We start from the raw sequence: 19,017 nt of genomic DNA, 5'->3' as shown, positions 1-19,017 counted from the left end.
ATATACAGTATATAAATTAATACTTTTATTCAGCAAGGATGCATTAAATTGAACTCAATTGAAAAACGACTTATAAATGAGTAATATAGCAAGAAAATAATTCATAAGGTGAAGGCAACTGTCATGATCCTTGTCTGTGTTTCTTGTGTCTCTGTTCATGGACTCTTAGTTTGTAGCTCTGTGCCTTCATTGTTGCCTTGTTCCCCTCATGTTTCACTGCTGCTCTTTTCTGTTGTTTGTTGCATGGACACTCATTGGACCACGCCCATCTGCTTGTTAGTTTCCATAGTTACTCATTAGTTCATTAGTTCAGCTCAGTATATATACCCCTGTGTTTCAGTGCTTGTTTGTCAGTCGTTGTTTGCTGTCGATGCTCTTGTCTTGGACCTCTGGTCTTTCTTTTGCTCAGTGTTCCTTTGTTATTTACCCTTGTTTGTTTTCTCGTTTTTGTCAATAAATTACTTGCATTTGGATCCGCCTCACCTCGTCTGTGTCCCTGTCCCAGCATAACAGCAACGTTGAAATGCTTATGCTTATTAATGCTTGTTAATCTTTCACTTGCTCCACAATATTTCCACAGTTACATACACTCTCAAAAAGGTTCTTTATTGACATCAGTGGTTCCATTAAGAACCTTTAACATCCATGGAATCTTTCCATTCCACAAAAGGTTCTTTAGATTATTGAAATGTTCTTGACACAAAGAAAATAATGGTTCTTTTACAGTACAGTATGTATATAATGTAAAAAGTGTTGCAGGAAAGAGTCTTAATGCCTTGTTTCAAAATTAATTAGATAAGCAACCTAAATATTTAAATTAGAAATAAAATCGAGAATATTCCACACATATATTTAACGTGATATTGTTTCATAGATAATTAACAGATGTTGTCGATAGAACTTGAATCAATCTGAACCTGTAACTTTCCAGTAATGCAGTTCAGTGAAGGTCAGCGTTACAGCGCTCAGATCATGGGTCGGTTGAGAGGGGACTGACATCAGTGTTTCACATTCTGCCCTGCTTTATGCTCTGATACAGATCTCTGTTCCTCTCTGGGACTTTGTAATGAAAGTAATAACACTTTCCCAGACACACAGACAGACTGCTGGGAGAAAGCGCTAACTCAGCGTGGCCTCTAAGATGTCTTTCTCCTGCTCCTAGACCTTTGAGCTGATGTGACGATCGCCCAGGGCGCCCACTGTTTCCTCTCTGTCTGTCTCGCTCTGTCCTTCTCTCTCACACACACTAGGATTGAGCCGAGACAGATTGAATGGAGGGAGAAAAGAAACGGAATAAAGATCGATATGAGAATTTGGAACACGGAGAAAGGAATGGAAATGGTTTTGAGGAACCTCTTTAGCTCCTGAATGAATATATAATTGATTTTGTGCAGTGACATTTTACAGACATATTAGTTTTACTCCTGTTTTGATCTTATTATCAAGCCTGATCTGAAGACAGTAATGGCCAGTGTTTCTAGGTTAGATTTTACTAGTGGTGAATAAATGCACAGACTTCAAATGAGAGTCGAAAAAAGACTTGATAAAAGTCGACACTTCTAGGACAAACTCCTCGCCTGATCTCTCGTTCTCCAGAGAGGAGGCGCAAACGCCTTTAAGGCACTCTCTTTTGCAAGGAAATCATGTCCAATTTCAACTCAAATAAAAAGAATTTATATTTTATTTTAAGAACATGAAGCCTGTTTTAGGACCTTGCGATTTTTTCATTGTGCCATTATTTTCACGACAGTTAAGCACTTTCTGGAATGCTCCACTGGAATACATGCTGTATAAATATTGTTGAAATTAAAATTCAATGCGTGAGGTTCAGAACATTAAAATAGGTAATAAAGTCTGCCATCTATGATATGTTTCCTCCAAGGTCGTGCCTGCTGTCAGTTTCAAAAAGAAGGCAGTGATCTTAAATCTAACTCATGATGACAGTGGGAAAACATTACAGGTGCAGTTTCCCTGATGCAAGATGTTAGCTGACAGAGCTCTGATTGAATGCAAACATAGGTTTAGAATTAGGGTTTCATTTATGTGATATTTCACAGAAATGTGTGTGTATAATTGTTTAGTATTTTGGGGATTTTGGCCCTTCAGAGCTGCTAAAGCAAACTATGAGAATTCCTCAGAGGAAAGTGGTTTGGCTCAACAGAAGTAGAGCAGATGCTGCGTTTCACCTGCCTCCAAAACTGCTTTTGTTTCCTAATAAAAATCCCAACCAGGTTTATTTAGCATCAAGAGCCACTAGACATGCAGTATATGAGATTCATGACATCAGATCATTTTTAGTGACATGAAGATAAATAGAGTTTCCACCTTTGCTAAATTTTGTCAATATTGTTACATAGTGTGCTTCAATGTTATTTTTTAAAGGGTAGCTTTTATTTGATTTTTTTATTGTTTTGATTTGTTCTTAATTTGTTTTGACAGCATGTCTTCTTGTAACTTTTAAAGGTGCTATAGAAAAGAATGTTTATTGTTATTATAATTATTTATTATTTTTATATCACACGCTACCAATTTAAATTTAAATTTAAAAATAATTTGAAACTTTTAATCAGCAAGGACACATTCAGTTGATCGAAAGTGACAGTAAAGATTTCTATTTTATTAAACTTTTTAATAACTTTAAAAAATGTATCACCATTTCCACAAATAACTGTTTTTAACACTGATAATAATAATAAATTTTTCTTGAGCAGCAAATCAGCATATTATAATGATTTCTGAAGGATCATGTGACACTGAAGACTGGAGTAATGATGCTGAAATTCATCTTTGCATCACTGGAATAAATGTACATTGTAAAAATATTTCACAGAATTACTGTTTTTACTGTGTTTTTGATCAAATATATGAGCCATGGTGATTTCTTTCAAAACATAGCTTGTTTGTTCCAAGTAGCTTCTCCAGCACTGATGGGTTATTTGTAATAACTAAACGCAATGACTCCAACAGCATTGTTAGTCTGAGTGTGTTTCATGTTTATAATGTGTGTAATTTGGCAGCTGAGGTCGGCCGTGAGGAGGTGAGAGGGGAGGGAAATTAATGAATGTGCTCCGTGACGGGAGTTTCATCCATAAGCTCCCCAAAGCACCGAAACAGACGTGATTTAGCACCTTTTACCTTCAACTCTCTCCCCACCACAGGCCACTGCATTCATCCTACTGTCAGCAGCCTGCTTCATCAGCACTATGTGTGTGTGTGTGTGTGTGTGTGTGTGTGTGTGATTCCACAGAGAAGGATATGAGCAAGCAAAGTGCAACAGTGTGTTAGGTGTAGTGACAGCTTAATAACAGAAGGATGAATAGCTGAAATGTGTGTGTAGCATATGGATTAAACAGATTTCCCAGAATATCTCAGAGGCTAATAGGCTGTCTGCCTCATCAGCGTACACCCTGTGACAGTCTGTTGATGGTTTAAATAGAATGAATGAAAAGGATAGAAAATCTGACATGAAATCACTTTGTAGTGTTTCTGCATGCAGTGTGTGAGTGTTTCAGGACGAGTGGAGACTGTTGGGGAAGCTAATTTTACACTGGAGCTTGTCAAGCTAAGCTAATCATAATTTCAAGTTGCGAAGCTATGCTACAAGCTGATAACTAATAAAAAGTAGCTAACTTTATTTAGGCTATAAATCCAGTGTTACAAGCAGAAAGCAGGGACAGTGGAAACTGTTCAAGCTAAAATGAAAGCGTCAAGCTACAAGCTATCATAATTTCAAGTTGTGAAGCTATGCTACAAGCTGTTAACTAATAAGTCGCTAACTATAGGTATATGGAAGCTAATAAACCAGTGGCTAGAAGAGCACATCTGTTTATTGACTTCAAGGCTCAAAACAATAATATAGCATTATGCTACATCACTATGTTAGAAACAGTAGCTTGTTACTTGTGGTTCATTACACTGGAGTAGAGGACTGTGGGGTTGTTTTTGTGAGAAAGAAATAGATGGATAAAAAATGGAGACAGACAGAGCACGGCTTTGGGTGAAGAGAGGGGAGCAGGTGGGTTTTTTTTCATTGCGGTTATTTCAGTTCGACAGTATGACTCTCTCGAGCTCACGGTTCAGGAGCTTTAATCTTTACAGTGGTTTTCAGGGAACGTGGTTTTTGTAAAAACGTGTGTTCACATCACAGCAGAGACATTATGCTTTCACTTTTAGGAAGCAAATATACCTTTGAGAAAAGAAGTATGTACACTTTAGCGTACTTTTTAACAGAAGAATGTACTGAATGGGTTCTCGGATGCTTTATTTCATGTTATTTACAATTAAATCAAAATGTGTTATAGTTATATTAAATGCAGTTAGCAGAACTTTAGAGTGCTTATTTGACCCTGTTAAGTAAAGTACATTTTTTTATATGATTTCATAATTACTTCTGTTGTCTTCGAAATAAAGTGTAGTGCTGAATGTACTGACAAGCATTTATGGTAAACTAAAATCTAATGTCATTTCTATTGAAACTTTTATATTGTGCATTTAAATATATTTGTAATTACACATTTGTAATGATACAATTGCAATTTAGTACATTTAAAACATATTAACTTTAAATGAAATGTCAAATTCACACTACAGATACAATTAGAAACAAGTACTTTACATGTGCTTAAGTATGTTAGTCAAAACATCAAAATAAGTGCACTTTTTAAACAAACCTTATAAATGTGTTAAGAAACATGAACCGGAACTCTCTTTAAGTACACTTAATTGGCCTTAGATTTATTTTATATTATCTACATATATATGTACATATATACACACACACACACATTTAAGATCTGAAGTACACTACAGGTGCACATTCATCACAGCTAAGCAAATTTCTTTTTCACAAGGGTAATCATCTTTATAGTCTGTTTACCTTTTAATCATAATTGTTAGACTAATATTACATGATAATTTGAGTATTTTGGAGATTCTTTAAATAAGTATGTCACTAAAGCTGTCTAAACACTTGGTTTAATTGCTTGGTCTGAATCCAAAGCCATTCCCACCCCTTTCCCATTTTCACATTGTATTATTTGGCTCAGAATCACAGTATGTTTATGTCATCAATGTTACCAGCATAGCTAGGTAACGTCTCAAACGGCAAAAAATTAAATGCGTTGTTTCTTGCTAATTTTTTCCTTATGCTGTTTTCCTTTTAGTTTCACTTCCAAAACATCATCTGAGTGAATTCTGTCCTTGAACAGCACAGTATATCTAATACACACACACTTGCTTCTCTCATCTGATGAGAAAAATAGACAAAACCCTGAAATCACGAATAAGGAAAGTTGGTATCTAGATGAATCTAGATCTTGAAGGATGAGCTTCTTACCACTGTCTCGCTCTCTTTCTATTTCTCTCTCTCCGTAGGGAGTGGATCTTGTTTCTGTGGCGCCTGGGAGACTCAGTGGTTGTCTCCACTCCATCCTCTAACTCTCTCCATCCCTTACTTCGTTTTGCAGTCTTTACACTATCTCATTCTCCTTAAGGGCATAGTTCACTCAAAAATGATTATTCTGTCATCATTTAGTCACAGAAATCTGGATGACTTTGTGGAAGGCGAAAGGAGCATTTTTGAAGAATGACGTGGTAGCTGTTTTCCATGCAATAACAATACGTGAGAACTGAGGCTTTTAATCTCCAAAAGGACACAAAAATATCATAGTTATTTCAGATTACTTGGTTGCTGGATTCCAAGTCTTCTAGCGCCGCACGATAGCTTTATGTGAGGAACAGATGGAAATTTAAGTCATTAATCACTAATAATCAAGAAAAACTTGAGACTCAGATTGTGTGTCAGTAACACACGATTTGTAAATGATTCATTCAGACCAGTTTTGTGAACCAAATCAAACAATTAATAAACAAGATCTGACTTCAAAGTAAGATTTTGCATGAATTTGTGCATGAATTTCTCATGAGCACAGAAAGGAAATCTAGTGTTGATGTCAAATTTTAATCAAAAGTTAATTAAAACTGTAAAGCTTTTTTGAAGCTTGATAGCTCCAATACCTTTTTATTGTAATTTCATGGAAAAAGGCGAACACCACATTCTTCGAAATATCTCTTTCTGTGTTCCATTTAAGAAATTGGGCCATACGAGGGTGAGTAAACAATAACAGAATTTTCATTTTTGGGTGAACTATCCCTTTTAAGAATTTAATTTCAGGAATTCAGTCTCAGAGGTCTCATCTATATGTAATTCCTTTCATATACACATCAGGTCTATGCATGCGCAGTCTGAGTGTGGGCTTGGCTTGGAAATGATTCATTACGAAATTAGACATGCCACATTTGGTGTGTCGTATAAGTGTTTGTGTGTCTGTGTTCTGTCGTGTGTGCCGTGTCCCTCGCTTTGGGTATGGATTTCACTTTAAAGCCCTTCTCTGCTGGGAACGACAAATCATGGCAATTAGGCTGATGTGGACGAGGTTATGCTATGCATTATTAATCAGTCTGGTCATTAGTGCTCCAGTAGCACACCCAGAAAGCAGATCTTATATCAATAGGCTAGCGCCAGGGCTCTTTAGTTTAGCACTGGCTTTAGCAGCAGGGTTTAGATGGAGATCTGGGGCCAAAAGTGGTAAACCCCCCGGTGGGCAGTTTTCCAGTAAAAGGGAGAACTGGGGGAAAGGGTTAAACCAGGGGAAAGTGTATATGATGGGCTCAATATGTTAGCACTTGTGTGTGTTCACATGCGCGCACCCTCAGGAATTTGTGCGCACTGACAGAGTCTTGTTGATATAAATGTTGGGTTAAAAAACATCAGCCTAAAAATATAAACCACTTGTTTTGCTGAAGGAGAAAAAGTAAAGAGGTTGTTACGGGTAACATTCCTCTACAGACAAAAGATGTAACCATTAGAGTTAGTGACGACTGTTTGCCTCTAGCTTGCTAAGGAGTTTTGCTATCAAAACACGCATAGCACGTCTTTTGTCTGTCTGCATTTCTCCCAACCATTTGTTTATTAATTTATGTGTGTTTGCTCTTTCTTTGTTGTTTGTTTGCATTTGTTAATCTTTTGTTCTATTTCTTTAGTTTGTCAATTGGTCCCACTTTATATTAGGTGGTTTTAACTACTATGTACTTACTTACAAAATAAAATAAAATAAGTACAATGGACTTATTGTGCTCATATTGTATTGCAAGACACTTTTGCTGCTACTGAGGTGGGATACGGGTAAGGTTAGGGACAGGTTTGGTGGTATGGGTGGGTTTAAGGGGTTTAAGGTGAAAGAGATGGCACAACAGTGTAATTATAAATGTATTACAGAAATTAATTACAGCTGTAATTACATGCAGATATTTTTTTTAAATATAAGTACAATGTAAAAACATGCATGTGCATTGTATCACATGATTAATTTAAATGTAAGTGCATAGTAGTTAAGGCCACCTAATATAAAGCTTTATTGTTTATCCACATTCGTTTATATTCATTCATTTGTTTTCCTGTTTTTGTTTGCATTTGTTAATCTTTGTTTCTTGCTTTCTTTCTTTATATCTTTCTTTCATTTCCATTATTTATCCACTTTCGTTGTTATTCATTCGTTTGTTTTCTTGTTTTTGTTTGCATTTGTTCATCTTTCTTTCTTTCGTTTTTTCATTGTTTATCCACATTCGTTGTTATTCATTTTTGTTTTCTTGTTTTTGTTTGCATTTTTATTTATTTCTTGGTTTCTTGCGTTTTCATTGTTGATTCACATTTGTTTTATTCATTCATTTATTTTCTTGTTTTTGTTTGCATTTGTTAATCTTTCTTAGCGATACAATAGACACCATATCAAGTTTTCAAGTAATACTAGTAATTACTGTGTTAGCAAAGACTATATTATATATGCCTAACTACATCATCAGTTCAAATACTCATGTGAGCGGTAAAAAGCACTGCACAAATGACATCTTATTACCAATACTGCACAAGACTGATATGGTTACTTTAAATTTTAGGATTGACATTTATTATTTACCTTAATTGCAACAAAAGATTGTATCACTAACAATGGTTCACTAGCAAATAATCCTGGACTGCTTTTTTAGAAGTGTACAAAGTCAAAATACTTTTTGTAGTCTATTTACGAACTTTCGCAGCATTTTCACACATAGATTATGCAATTATCACATGTACGCTTGCAATTAATTAACGCTTGATTTACATTCATTTTGGCATGTAAAGCACATCAGTGAGCTGTTAGCACTGAATGTGTCATCGCTGAGCTGACCACCTGTTAGCAGTACCACTGTTTCCAGATCATGTCTTTAATTTGAGTTTGTGCTGTATAGTAATTGGCTACATGCCGCCTCACTGACCCCAGGTCAGCCGCTCACCGTCATGAGTCACAGCGCAGACAGGATTACAGCTGAGCACAGTCACCCTGGAGGGCCAATTACTGCTTGTTTAAACAGCCGCATTGGCTGATCCAGGATCAGTGTGACAGTGCGGGGAGAGGTCAGTGAGACCACTGGTGCTGATTTGAATTTTGCCGCTTTTCACTGATCCAAGGACTGAGGTGGATTTTGCTGAGTTTGCAGAAGTGTTTGAGTGACTTGATAAAGAAGAAACATTCATTCTCACACACACTTATCATTTCCCAGGTGCTGTTGGGCGGATGGTATCAGGATGATGGGCGGTTGAGATGAGAGCGTAGGCTGGGAGTTCTGCTGAGTTTGAGGTAGCGTGTGTGTGTGTGTTTGTATAATGGCTGTAGTTAAAGACAAGATTAATATGCAGTGTAGGCAGAGTGACAGAGGTGCGTGTGTCATCAGAGCTGTGCTGTGTAATGGGGGCCTCTGTAATATTTCCATATATATTCTCATACAACATAAAAAGAGTGTAGAAAGAGTCTTGATTCTCAGACTGTATATGAGTGTAGTAAAGCAGGTGTACAATTTAAGTTGTTAGAGTTGTTTGTTTAATCATTAATTAATTATCATTCTTTTCATTTTGCATGTCCAATTGTTTTTGTTCATTCATTTGTTTGTGTATTCGTTTGTTCTTTGTTTGCTCATTTGTTAATCATTTGAATTTTTTCATTGTTTATTTGCTCTTTCTCTCTTTTCCATTCTTTTTATTTTTGTTTTCTAATTAATTTGTTTTTCATTTGTTTGCTTGTTTCTTGTTTTTTGCTTTTGCATGTTAATTCTGTTGTTCTTTTTCTTTCCTTCATTCACTTTCTTTGTTTCATTTTACTGTTCATTCACATGTGTTTTGATGTTATTCAATCGTTTGTTCGCTTGTTTTTGTTTGCATTTGTTAATATTTTTGTTTTTTTCTCTCTCCTCATTTGTTGTTTGTTTATTTGTTTGATCTTTCCTTTTTTATGTCATTCTTTTCTTTTGTTCATTTGTTTTTCATTTGTTTTCTTTCACATGTTTGTTCATTATTCATTCACATTCATTTTTTTTATTGTCAATTAGTTTGTATCCTTGTTTTTTGTTTTCATTTGCATTTAATGCATTTGTACTTTTTCTTTATTTTGTTCATTTTCATTGTTTATTCATGTTTGATTTTATTGCTTTTTCCCTTTATATATTTTATTCTTTTGCTTATTTTGATTTCATTCATCTTTCTTGATTTTTGTTTCTCATTCATTTTCTTTCTTTCTTTCCTTCTTTCTTATATACAGTTCCATCTGTACTCATGGCATGTCCTTGCTGACATTTTCTCTCTATATATCATAATCCTGTCTGTCATTTCTCTGGCATTTCACTGAGCCTCTGGAGACCAGCCAATTCCACCAACACTACCAGACTTAACCAACCACATGCAAAAGCGCTCACACATACACACATACACACACACACACACACACACACACACACACACACAGACACACATTCACAGAGAGAGAGAGAGAGAGCTCCATAAAGCAGAGATTAAAGTGGAAGTGAAGCCAAATTTCCACTTTAATTAAAAATATATATAACAAACACGATTAATGTAACCCTTTTAAAGAAAAAAAAGGATGTTTTTTTCTCAAGGATGGTTTTCTCAAAACATCCTTTTTTCTTTAAAACGGTTACATTAATCGTGTTTGTTATATGTTTTTTTATTAAAGTGGAAATCATTTTTCTAAATAATCTAAACTTGACTGACTGCTTGACTTCCTCTTTAAAGATGATGAATAGGTGGGTAATGGCAGAAGCGTTAACCCTACAGCCTCAACTCTCAGATTCACGGCCCACCATATAAATAAGGACTTCATCAATAGCCCAAGGACTATAGAAAGGCAGCATTCATCAACACGCTTAGCTGTTAACCAATTGTGACACAAATTCATCCTGCATGGATTTAGCTGCAGTGCACAACACTTTGCACATGATCATCACTAAAAATATACATACAATATGCAGTCAGGCACATGTTCGAAAAAACCCATTGCATTCCACTGCAAGGTTTTTAGCTTGAATTTATTGATAGCAAGCTTATGTCTGGCATTTCAAAAAGCCCTAGCAGTGTTTCCAATCGTGGTTTAATCTTTTTGTGATTGTTTACTCTATGTTTTGATTTTATTTGGTTTGTTACCATGGTGAAGCAAGACACAACAGCACAATACATCTAAGACTCAATCCCTGGTTACAGTTTTTAATATAGTAAGCAACTGACAGCACAATTCACATACTAGCCATATTAAATTGTATGTTATTATGATTATGTGTGTCCTGTTGTATGTGTAATATTATTATAGTATATGTGCCCTAAATCATAGCCATAATAAATCATAGCACATAACTACCTATAAGTATGTATCTGTATTTGCTTAAAGTTTTGTGACGGTTCTCGAATTTTTGAGCTGTCAAAGCAAAAAGGTAAAAGATGCCACATGAATTTTTAAACATATACAAGTGTAAGTAATAATTATGAATTTTAAGGTAATGGATTGGGCTAGCTAGATGCAAACAATGTACTGTAGTGAAATTTGAAGACATTTAACAGTACTAATATCGTCCTAATGCTGGTGAACTTCTATACTAGAGATTCAGGTAACACTTTATTTTGATGGTCCCTTTTGAACATTCTGTTGACAATAAGTAATGTTGCACCTACTTGTCTACTAACTCTCATCGGAGTATTGGTAGACTGTTTGCTTAATATCTGCTAACTCTTTATTGTCATGGTCTCCAACAGACATTCTACTGACTATAAGCAACTTTGCAAGTACATGTCAACTTATTCTAACCCTATACTCTAATGAGAGTTAGTAGACATGTAGGTGCAACGTTACTTACAGTATATTCAACAGAGTGTGTTAAAGGGACCATCAAAATAAAGTGAAACTGATATTCATAAGTGTATTTTCCATTACCAGCAAAGTACACTGTTTTAGTGTGTACAAGGAAACGTCACGACATCCTGACTAGCAGGTACCTCAGCTCTCTGCACCGGCCAGATGTTGTATTTGGTCAATATGATTATACGCCAAGTGGCTTAATAAATTAATAACTTATTTGCCTCAAATCAATGTGTAGATCTTGTTAGTTTGTCTTTGAGTTAATGTGACGTGAGGATGAAAGGGAGAATAGAAACAGACATGGTCTAAGGGCAGGTGCACTGTTTGGGTTTGTGGACGTGTGTCTATGAGCTTCTGTCTCTTTCCTGACAGCATGATTAATGAAATGTCTAATTAAGTGTGATCGCTGGGTATTTATGTTCAGGGTGAATAGATGTTGTGCTTGGAGAGAAAAAGTGAGAGATGGATTTACGAATCGAAACAACACTGCATTTAGACACCGTTCTCTAATATGGCACTAAAAATCAAATAAAAAAAGTGAAAACTCCCACTTGAAGTTACGTATATTTCTATTAGACTGCTATTGTAGTTCCTATATATTCACAATATTTTATATATTTTTAAATACATTTTTAATAAATATGAACATTATTGTAATATTTTTGCTTTTCAATATTAATACACTATGAAAACAATTTTCATTCAAAAAAAGCCATGGATTATTTTTTTCCTCATTTTTTACACTCTTTTTTTCTATGGCAGAAAATGACTGATCCTCCATTGATTTAATTGTGAAATTCTGAAGTGGTATTTTATTGTCTGCTATTTTTTTGATAATTACTCTTAGATCATATAAAATCCTAGCCGTTTTTCCAGTGTGTGTGTTCTCTTTCAGAGCCGTACCTTCAAAACTGTTTCATGAGCAAGATCAATTAAATAATGAAATATACAGCAATAATAAGATGAAAGGCTCTTTGTGCCACCGTTGGATTAATATTTCACACTTTTGTGATTGAGGAGAACGTAGTGTGTGTTGTAATTAGTTTTCTCACAGCTCTTTGTAGTGGAGAGCACAGGACTATGACAGATCATTAAAACACTCATTCATTAAAAGACTCACACATGTGGAGGGAGATGATGGGGGACGTGATTGAGTTTGACAGCGGACGATAAGAGAGACACTGCTTCAGTGGTCGGTCAGTAATGATATCTCTTCACAGGATCCCATGACAGAGAGGGAAAGCTGTTACGTGATATAAACAGCGCTGTCAGATCCATATTCACATGCAGTGTGCATATGAGGCATGTGCGGGAGTGTTGCTTCGAAAAACATTTAAAGGGAGATTTCATGCTGTAATGACAGTTTTGTCATTATTTCCATTATTTGTATCACAAATTTAATACAAATAAATAAATAATGCTATTTTTATTTATTTATTTGCAAATGGCTAATGTAAGCATAACTGCACAAAAACATGCAAATAGATTTTACTGTTGATCGGCAATTCCTGCAGACTGGAGTGTCTACACACCATGTTTTTTACTGAATTAAATGTTATTTATTGGATAACATTTAATAACAATATTATCATATGTTTAGTACTTAATACACTTATCGTCAAAATTGGAGTAGGATTTACTTGAAAAAATTCTAGGAAACATTTTTCACTCAGAAATTGCTGGTAAATTATATAATTACAAAAATAGTTACAAAGAAAGGGCAAGTAACACATTGAATACAGAGTGAAACTTTTAAGTAGAAAGACTGAAATTGTTCTTTTTTTTTTTAAATATCTTTCAATAATGTTTGCTTTATTTATCTTTGAAAAAATTTTTTTTACAGTATATATTGTAACACCGCTAATTCAGAACTTTCTCAATTTTGAAACTTGACAGCCTCTGTCCTTATTCACTTTTTATTTTGTTATTATTCCAGATAGAGGTTTTGAATTCCATAACTTTCTTTCTCTTTGCTCTACAGATGTAAGTAATTGTTCCTGCTCCAAATTTAATTGAGATGGAAAGGCTACGTGTTGAATATGAGAGACTTTAGTCTGCGATCTGTCATGGAGAGCTGCTAATCTGTTTATGGATAGTGGAAAAATTGATCATTTGTGACTGGGGATTTCCACTTCCTCCCTCTCGAGTACAGAGGGATGGTCAGGGCACTTTACACACCAGAGAAAGCTCTGATGGATAGGAATCCGTAAAAGCATTTGTACTAAACTGTTTTGTATAGTGGATTTTTTGGTTCAGTTTGCAAGAATTTTTGCTTTAGCAATCTTCTTCCTTGTAGCAAACCATCCTTAAAGAAGTCAATAAATTATAATAAATAAACCGTGTGTTTAAGTATCCTAAGGCAAAACATAGTTGTGTTTGCTCTGCTATTTGGTAGTTTTGAGCCAACAGCTACCAAGCAAACATTTAACATAAATAACATACACATCTTTATGTCCTCCATTAAATCCATCACGTCTGGTTGCCACATCTCCACCCACACATGTACATTTCCCTCATTCTCACCCGGCACGCAAACACGCACATCTACAGACTAAACCGCCATTGTGGGCGGTTGTCCTTTTAATCACACATCTCTCAAGTGATTGACTGCTCCTTTGGTGATGTAACAAAATCCCTGATCGCAGTGCTGCCTCAAACCTCAGAACACACATACAGACACGAAGAGATATAGAGAGCAAGCCTTGTCATTCTCACTTAGCCTCAGACGAGGAGGAGGTAGAAACCTGCCTTAGTTTGGTCAAAGAGTCTAAATCTTTGCACAACATAAAATATAGAGAGAGAGCGATCACAAAAGTGCAGTGACATAATAAACAAACAATGAGTGCTTCTGAGTACAGATGCTGGATTTGCCAAAGTTTATGAGGTTCATGGCTTGTCTACTTTTTAGTAGACATTCTGACCACAGAGTCAACAAATATTTTCCACTATTTTTTTGGTGTCAGTGGGTCAATGAAAAATAGTGTCTAAGATAAAGAAAAGGAGAAATATTTTAATAATCTTGCATAAAATGCATGTGATGAATTCTTAGGAACTACTCTTTGTACACTTAATACCATTAAAAAAAAGTAAAAAATTCAAGAAATTTAAAGGGGTCATGAACTGAGAAATCAAAATTCCCTTGGTCTTTTGACATCTAAGAGGTCATATAAAAACATCCTGTAAGTTTCAGAACTCGAAACTTTCTTGTTAGTCTAAAAACAGCTTATATTGAAGCCAGTCTGCCAAAACGACAGTTGTGGAATGTGCCGCTCTATGATGTAATAGTGTGGCGTAACCCCGCCTCCGCAGAAGAAGATCAACGCCTGCTTCTACATCACTGCCTGTTTAGCTCCGCCCACTAATTCGCGCACAATAACGAGAGAGATGAACGCAGGTCTACACAGAATCCAAACAATAAAGATGCTCTGAAGACAACAATACGCTGTGCAGTGCCAAATTGTGGACAAGCAGTCTTTGCATCGCCTTCCATCTGATCCCAACATTAGGACAGAGTGGATTAGCTTTATTTTGAATGAAGTTCCAGACCGCGTCAGTAAAAGGTTGGTCGTTTGTTCGCTTCATTTCACCGCGGATTCGTTTACAAACAAGGCACAATTCGAGGCTGGATTTTCTGAAAGACTGAAATTAAAAGACAATTCTGTGCCGACTAGATCCGACAGTAATGTCGCTCCACACGAGTGTGAGGAACTGTTTTTATTATGTGGTCACTATTGCTTTGTCTGTTATTACAGATCGTTTGATATGAACCATTAATGCGTTTTTGACCTAAATCACAGCAGCGTCCATCTGTGAAGGATGTAGGCTTTCAGACATACACAACTGTTAGCCAATCATAGCAGTGGGCGTTTACTTCCGAGTCTACAATCCACCATGCCTATTCAAACAGAGCATTCCGATGAAAGGGGGTCAAAACAGGACAGAAAATAGCCTATTACTGCTAAAATATTATGTTTTTTGATGTACAAATCTTCTGCAGTTCATGACCCCTTTAAATTTGTATTTAAATGTGTGTGTGTGTGTGTGTGTGTGTGTGTGTGTGTGTGTGTGTGTGTGTTTCTATTATTATATCAGGGCAATCATTTTTGACTTGATGCTATACAAAATATAATTTTAAATTCAGAAATGACAAAAGCGCTTTTGATATCCGGACCAAAAAAAAAAAAAAACTGAGGGTCATGTCATTGACCCCTGTACTACCTTTCATGGAGACTTGTAGACTTGTACTTGTAGACTTGAACTTGTAGTTACTTGAATTCTGGTCTATTGTCTTGATAGCATCAGTTTCAGGTAAAAGTGTCACTATTGGTCACTATAGTTGGTCAGATCAGATGGTCGGTTCTCTTCAAAAATGTGTGACTCTTACTTAGAATGAGCTATAGCGGACCAGACTTGCTTATAATAAAAATAAATAAATAAAACTGGCCTTGTGAAACTAGACAAACCTTTATTCAGCATCCGTGCAACTTAGGAGCATAGATACCATATGTACACTAAACTAATACTGTCCTCTGGGACCTGAGGAAGAATGTATGGAGTGAGAGAAGTATGGAGGAAGTGTGAGGCAGTGGAGAGCAGGATGTCAGAGTGGAGGGTGCTTTGATTCTCTCCGGCATCTGTTTCTCCAGTGTGGGAGGCAAAGGGCATCTGTCATGCCCGATCACAGAGAGAAAGAGCAAAAACATAATCGATTGAGAAGTTGTCAGTTGGCACTAAGATGTCTTACTTTCACATCACCTCTTTGGTCTTGCTATGGACTTGTTGTGTGTTTGATTCGTAGCAACACATTCTCTTTAAAAAGAAGAAAAGGGAGAAGAAAACTGTCCTGTGGGAAGAAAAATAGAGCGAAAGAAATAGCACAGATTTTGTTTCCTCCAGAACATGAGAGCTCTTTAGCAGAAATCAGAAATACATGAACACATATACAAAACAAGCTATGTGTGAACTATATTAGGACTTTTTTATTTTATAGCCATAAGAATATTGCTTTTGGTTTAGTTTTTCAGAAAAGTGTAAAACAAAAAAATGCCTGGAAACTTTACTTAAAAAAGTTCTTACAATATTGTGTTACTCAGTATAAAAGCTAACATGAACTAACAATAAAATATACTTCTAAAGCATTTATTTATCTTAGTCTATGTTAATTTCAACCTTTAATAATGCACTGTTAAAAGTTGTAACTGTTAATATTTAATTGACCTGAGTTAACATGAATACACGTTAATAAAGATTAGTAAATACTGTAACAAATGTATTGCTCATTGTTAATAAATGTTAGTTAACGCATTTGCCAACATTATCTAATGGAATCTTATTGTAAAGTGTTTCCAAAGTAACTAACTTGTTACTTTCAATGTAACACAATTAAAGGCATAGTTTATCCAAAAATTACAGTTCTGTCATCATTTACTCGTTCTCTTGTCATGTTCAAAAGAAGATATTTTGAAAAATGTCTCAGTGTTTCATATCATATCCATACCATGAAAGTCCAATGTTGGACCCCACTGACTTTCATTATATAGACAAAAACAGCTGAAATGCTCTTCGAAAAAAAAATCTTAAAGGTGATGAGGGTGAGTAAATGATAACCGGATTTTTGTTTTGTAGGTGAACAATCCCTTTAATAAACCCCTAATTCTTCTAGGTGTCAATGCTATTTTTTCGTCAAAATGAAAATAATATTTTCCCCTTTAAAACTCAGTTTTCCCTCCGTTATGTGTAATATTTTAATATTTTTTTCAAGCACCACCTGTGATTTCTCACCCCTGCTATTCAGTATTAGCACAGCTTGCAGTGAAGGTTGTGTGTGTGAAAACATGTCATATCTGAGGCGTGTCCTGCGGTCAATGCTTGTCGCATCCTCGTTCACTAAGAAAACACACTCACACTGATTAATGATGTGTGACAGAAACTTTACACATCCTACTCTGTTTCTCACCGCTGACACACACACACACAAACACACACACACATTAACTGCTCAGGAAAGAAGGAGATAAGTGTTTAATAGAGCCCATAACACACACTAAATAAATTGAAAACAACCGTCACCCTCTCCTTGGCCACTACAGATATTCTCGTCTCCACATCTATCCCACTAAAATACTCCGTAACACTTTTCAACCCAAACCCAAGCCTGAACCTCATAGATGTGTCTGGCCCAGTTCAGCCCATATGTGCGACACATCTGCCAAATGCGCCTCACTGCTTTTACAGTGCCAGATTTTACAGATGTGTAAAATCCAGCCTGCCTCTGTGCTTCACTAGGCCCATATTTTTCAGTTATTAAACCGTTCTCGTTTATGTTTATGTTTTTGCTTCATCAGTGTGAGCGGTTTCCCAGTAAACTACTGACAGATGTAGGTGCTTGTATTTAGCTGCCACCATGAGCACAATCTACAGTATATTATTATCATCATGAGTTGCTTTCAACAGATTGCAGTAATTAAAAAAAAATACTGTTTGTGGCTCTCAACATGCTCACAATCAAATCACTGGTAATGTACAAGCTATCATACTGCCTCAAAGATGCTGTTTCTCATTGTGCTGCAGAGTTTCACACTAAATAAACCTGACTAGCAGTACCATCAAGTAGATTACAACAAAACAAGTGTCACGATCTGTGCTGGGAGGAGCGTGGAATGAGGAACAAAGAGACGTGGAGTACATAAACAGTCTTTAATCCTTGGAAACACAGGGAATTACACAACATCCAATGAGTAGAACCGACAAAGGAAGACTGAACAAACAGGAACTTAAATACAAGGGATAATTACTAAACACAGGTGTCAGGAATCATAATCAAACTAAACGAGGACAGGAACATGACCAAATAAGGAAAAACAGGAACAGAAACAGGGGCAAAACACGACACAGAACAGTCCAGAATCCTGACATATCGCCCCCCTCCGGAAGGTGCGTCCTCGCACCGTAGAACAACAGAGGGGGGCGGGATGGGTGGGAACTAAGGAGGAGGTTCTGGAGGAGGACGGCCAGACAACAGCGGTGGAGGAGGCTGGAGCCTGTGGGAGGGTGGGCCTTTGTGAGCCTCCAGGCATTCAGGGCTTAACTCTGGATCGGAAGCCCTCTCTAGGCTGAACACGGGAACAGGATGGCGCTCAGGAGGAGCGGACACTTGAGGGCGCTTACGAGGAGCTGGCACTGGGGGGCGCTTTCTAGGAGCTGGCACTGGAGGGCACTCTGGACTGGATTCAGGGACTGGAGCCCTCTCCTCTTTGCTTTGGCACTTTCGCCGCACCATACTCAGCTCACCCTTAGCCGAGGTGCAGGGGGCGGAGCTCCTCTCCGCGCTCACACCGTCCGCAATGCGAGATGGTGACAGGGGAAGGCAAAGGGCTGGCAGGCAGACTAGACAGGTGGAGGTTCCGGCGGAGGACGGCCTTCCGGGAGGAGGATGGCTAACAGAGTCCAGGGAGGTGACGATGGAGGGAGGAGCCAGGGAGACGACAGGAGGGAACCGGAGCAGGAGGAGGAGCCAGGTGGGACCCTGGCCACAGCAATAATAGTGGCCCACGGTGGAGCCGACGGAGGGAGGAGCCATGGAGGAGGAATGTCCACCGACTCCAGGGGGCCGACCAACGGCGGCGGAGCTGGAGGCGGACGTAAGGGATTCTCCAGCCATGGCGACGCTGGAGGATGGCAGACCCGAGGCGCTTGCACCGTATTGATGGTGGGCTGAGTGCGAGCAGAGCGGCTGCCAGACGGCAGCGGTGGAGGCGGCAGGAGCGGGTGGGAGGGCGGGCAT

The 19,017-nt window shown here is 37.2% G+C and overlaps 1 protein-coding gene across 3 annotated transcripts in view; it reads left to right on the top strand.

The window, feature by feature from the left end:
- The window catches only part of sulf2b (sulfatase 2b), a 151,120-nt gene that overhangs the window by 75,303 nt on the left and 56,800 nt on the right, over positions 1–19,017 (top strand). The window contains exon 1 of one of the 3 annotated variants that reach the window (XM_016492989.1): positions 8,452–8,675. The exons of the other annotated variants lie outside the window; for them this stretch is intronic. The gene's annotated coding sequence lies outside the window, so the exon portion shown is untranslated. Of the gene's footprint in view, positions 1–8,451; positions 8,676–19,017 lie in introns of those variants that run through there. 3 annotated transcript variants of the gene reach the window in all.

This window comes from Sinocyclocheilus anshuiensis, unplaced genomic scaffold (genome assembly GCF_001515605.1).
Source record: "Sinocyclocheilus anshuiensis isolate Anshui unplaced genomic scaffold, SAMN03320099.WGS_v1.1 scaffold967, whole genome shotgun sequence".
Lineage (NCBI taxonomy): Eukaryota > Metazoa > Chordata > Actinopteri > Cypriniformes > Cyprinidae > Sinocyclocheilus > Sinocyclocheilus anshuiensis.
This window is presented reverse-complemented; position numbering and strand designations above follow the sequence as displayed.